This window comes from Benincasa hispida, chromosome 9 (genome assembly GCF_009727055.1).
Source record: "Benincasa hispida cultivar B227 chromosome 9, ASM972705v1, whole genome shotgun sequence".
In the NCBI taxonomy this organism is placed as follows: Eukaryota; Viridiplantae; Streptophyta; class Magnoliopsida; order Cucurbitales; family Cucurbitaceae; genus Benincasa; species Benincasa hispida.
Genome location: NC_052357.1, coordinates 12381520 through 12386324, shown reverse-complemented (window position 1 = coordinate 12386324; position 4805 = coordinate 12381520). Strand labels below are relative to the sequence as shown.

Here is a 4805-nt window from a genome sequence, read left to right as displayed (position 1 = left end):
TTCTCAAGTATCTTAAGAGAACGAGAAACTATATACACATATATGTGGCTAAGGATTTGATCCTTATAGGATACACTGACTCTAGTTTTCAGATTGATAAGGATTCAAGGAAATCCACATCAAGATCAGTGTTCACTCTGAATTGAGGAGCTATAGTTTAGCGCAACATTAAGCAAGTTGTATTGTGGATTCCACTATAGAGGCTGAGTATATAGCTACCTGCGAAGTTGCTAAAGAATCCATATGGCCCATAAAATTTCTCACGATGTAGAAGTTGTTCCAAATATGTCCTTGCCCATCATACTTTATTGTGATAGCAGTGGTGCTTTGGAAAACTCCAAGAAGGCTCGTAGCCACAAACGTAGAAAGCATATAGAGCACAAGTATCATCTTATTGGAGAGATTGTGCAATGGGGAGATGCGATTGTCACAAAGATTGCCTCGAAGCACAATATTGTTGATCCATTTACAAAGATTCTCACAGCTAAAGTTTTTTAGGCCCACCTGGAGGGTTTGAGTCTATGAGATATGAGTCACTTAAGCTAGGGCAAGTGGGAGATTTTATTAAGTATATTGTATGCTCTAGTTTATTGTATTGTATATTGATACTTTTCTTTCCCACTCGTCTTTATTGTGTATTGATACATTCCACTAGCTTTGGATAAGTGGGAGATTGTTGGGATTGATGTCCTAAATCTAGTGTATCTCGTGGTTTGTAGTGTTGTTAGCACAAATTATTTATCTAATAAAATCAGAGGTATTTTATTTGACGTTTAGATGACATTATTTCAATCCAATAAATTAAGATCCAAGGTTATATGATGTCACTTGAACAGTATGTGGTTGACACATAGGTGGTTCATGTTTAAGTAATAATCTAAAATGTTTGCAGTAAATGGAAGAAGGTTGGGTGTCTTATCCTAGTAACATTGTCGATACAGCCCACTTTGTAGTTATTACATGAGATGTAAGTATTACAAACAATATGAACCATATTGTTCATGTAAAGACATGTGAGTGAGATATCTTGTATAAAGGAGTTTATACATAGATCGGACCATGAAATAATTAGTTTCTCTTTACAACACCGTTTCTTGAAGAAACTAATATTTCACTAGGATGACCTTAGGAGACTTGACCCTAATCCTGAGTGAGTTGTAAACTTCTGTTTATGACAGCAGTCCTTTGATCTGTATGGGTAAGAGTGGACATAATAGCCGACTCAATACGCCTACCATTTTTGGGATTTGTTTGATATTCACTCCTTCCTATTACTTGGGAAAGTAGATAAATTGCTCCCTTGTAGCTGATTCCGGGTCTTGAACAATGAGACCTCAACCTCTCACTGGCCTAGATGTGTTAGTTTATAGTTGGACTATAAACTGTTTGTTCATTAGAGGAATTAGTGGTACTTAAGGAGTTAGATGTCAATGCAGGGGTAAAACGGTATTTTGACTCAACTATAGTTATGAGCATTTGTGAAAGGTCATCACTCTATTGATTGGTTATATCCATGGACACAAAAATATATCTACAGTGCGAATAGTACAACTATCGATTTTTAGTAGAGTGATCGGTAGTTAATGAATATCTGATTAATTGGATTAAAGAATTGGATTAAAGGAGTTTAATCAATTAATCATATATCATTGGAGCTTTTAATCGTAGGTTCATAAGGTCCCCTTACTAGCTCACTGAAGGATAGTAATGAGAAATGGTTTGAATTGTTCAAATCAAACGAGGAAATTTTATATTAATGGGATTAATATATAATGGTTAATTATAGATATGATCTATAATCCAATTATCTAAGAGAGATATATTTGAATAAGATTCAAATATTAGATTCATATGAATTGGGTTCATAAAGAGATGTATACATATAAATATGTGATATTTATAAGTTAATTAACTCCATATTAAATATGATTTAATATGATTATTTAATTGATTAATTAATGGTTAATTAATTGATTAAGAAATAATAGAGATTAGAGGTTAGCATAAATATATGATATTTACGATAATTAATTAAAATATATATTAAATAGGATTTAATATATGGTTATTTAATTAATGTGTCAATTAATTAAATAAGGATTATTTAATTAATTATGTAACGACCCGACCCCCTAGGACTCAAGTTAGGCCGTTACTTAACACATACATGCATGGAACTTAAATCGATACCCTTTTATAGTGAATTAAATGCTAAATAAATAAGGTAAACTCAAAAGATATTCATTAAATTCAAATATTAAAAACAGACGATAGGGTACCCATAAATCATAAATGATAATAAATAGGTCTGAAAAAAAATCGTAATAGTAAGTTTCAAACATCCAAACTGAAAGTTAAAAAAAAAAACATGAAAAGAAATCTAAATATCATGAGTGGAAGCATAAAACTGGTCCCAATGGCTCGATCACGAATTCGCTTGTCAATCGCCGGTGCATCTCTACCTTTACTTGAAACAACAACATGAGAAAGGATGAGTATAAAATACTCAATAAGTAACCCCACTATTGGGGTCAAGCTAGGCATCTATGTCCTCTAGATGCCTACCTCTGGTGGAACATATAAACTGCTCTAGTCTTCATGGGACACATACATACATGAAAAACTGAATTCTATTCTACCGTAGTTAAATATGCCCACTACCTCTAATAAGTCCCGTAGGACCCATAACCTCTGGTGAATCCCGAAGGAAACACAACCTCTGGTGAATCTCGAAGGGAAACACAACCCCTGGTGAATCTCAAAGGAAATACAAATCCTGGTGAATCTCGAAGTAAACACAACCCCTGGTGAATCCCGAAGGAAACACAACCCCTGGTGAATCCCGAAGGAAACACAACCCCTGGTGAATCCTGAAGGAAACACAACCCCTGGTGAATCCCGATGGAAACACAATCTCTAGTGAATCCCAAAGGAAATACAACATCTAGTGGGTATCTAATTAATCAGTAAGGACACTATCACAATCTCAACATCACAAGTATCACAACGTGGTTCTATAACATATATATACACCTCAACATCATGGCTCTACAACATACATATATGCCTCAATATCCTCATATCAAATACAACCTCATGGAATCAAGTATCATCTCATGCTAGCATGCAAGTATCTACATGCACAAATAAATCTTTCAGATCCTCAAACAAGAACATACATCGATCATACTATACTATCCATCTATCATGCTATCGTTTTGTCGTAATATTCATCTATCATGCTAGCATATATTTAGTGCCTGGCCTATGGGCAGTTTCAGTTGTAAGTTTACTTACCTCAAATCGCAAGTCCAAATATTTTCCTCCAAGCAATTACTCGATATTGAAACTCAAATTAAACCTACAACATAAGCTCAACATTTAATTCACACTAAGGCCCGATTCCACCCAACAATTAATACAATCAACCCCAAAAATAATTTACCTAAAGTGTGGCTTGATCAATGGTCACTTCCAAGCTTTGGCACTAAAATCTCCACTAAATTCCACAAAGAAAAATAACACCTAGTTCTGATGGACAGTGACCTTAAACCTTCGAAATACAAAAGTCAAGTCATTACTTAATCCAATAATTAGTGGGTGTCCGAAGATCAACCTCAAGAACCACAAATGTTACCAAATTTCTTGTTGGAAACGAACCCAAACCCGCTGAATAGCACGTTGCGCACTCTAAACTACTCCAATCTTGGATCTAAATTCCAAATATAATAGGTATCAACCAAAAAGTAAATCCAAAATTTAATGTGCAAACAAGAACCTTCAAAACTCAACCAATCTTACCTAAACCTTACCAACAGTTGCCAAAATTTTCCTTCCACGAAGCTGGACAGCGGCTCAGAATTTTCTCAAAACTTCAATCTAACCCCAACTGTGGTGGGTAACAAACAAACTAAAACCAAGTCAAAGGAACAACAATTTAATCCACAAAATCCATCCAAAATGTGAAACCTTACTAAACACTCAGCCAATAACAGAGACACGGCCGAGGGACAAACGAACAGTGAACGGCAGTGGCTGAACGAGCAGGGCGACGCTTGGACGGATGCGGTTGGCCGACTGGTCGAGATCGGCGGCGAGCAGTAGTGGAGATCGACTGCTGGGCTCGGGCAACGAAAAAGATTCAAACAAGCAACTTGACTGGGTGAGGAAGTGGCTGGCACTGAAGTCGGGGCTGGTGAACTCTGGATCTGGCATGGCGCGGGCTAACAGCACCAGTGGCTTCAGAACGCAGACGAAGAGCGACATACTGCTTTGGATGGACGTGTGGCTGTCTGAGGTGTCGATCGAGAGCGACGCGATGTCGACTCTTCAAATCCAATGCTGACAAACGACTGGAGGTTGCTTAGGACTTGACGGCGGGAAGGAAAATTTTTTAGGGAGGGGGGTGTCGGCGGCTGGAAGAAGAAGGGAAGGGAAGAGAAAGAAAAAGAGAAAAAAGGAAAGAAAAAGGAAATAAAATAAAATAATATATATTTATTTTATTTTATTCTTTTCCTATTCATCTTTATTCTATTAAATTTCTTTCCTTTCCAAATTGAAATTAATTCTTGCCACTAATTTCCAAATTGAATAATTTCAACGTCAATAATTAAATTCCCGCAATTACAAGTCCAAAAATTCCAAAAATGCTCTCAATTAATAAAAATTAGTGAAATTATATTAATGATAAAAAAAATCGGGGCGTTATAAATTAGCACTAAGGGTATAAAAGGTAAATTCTTGGAGAAACGGTTAACCCTTCTCCATATTGGGCAAGGGTTTTGTTATTATTCAAAACCTAACCT

The 4805-nt window shown here is 36.0% G+C and overlaps 1 long non-coding RNA gene across 1 annotated transcript; it reads right to left on the bottom strand.

Moving 5' to 3' along the window:
• Positions 1-2811: 2811 nt before the first annotated feature.
• On the bottom strand, positions 2812-4453 carry LOC120085118. Its single transcript, XR_005483817.1, has 4 exons — positions 3802-4453; positions 3638-3712; positions 3446-3553; positions 2812-3361 (listed from the first exon to the last, which is right to left on the bottom strand). It is a non-coding gene; the product is annotated as an uncharacterized LOC120085118 (long non-coding RNA).
• Between the last annotated feature and the right edge of the window lie 352 nt (positions 4454-4805).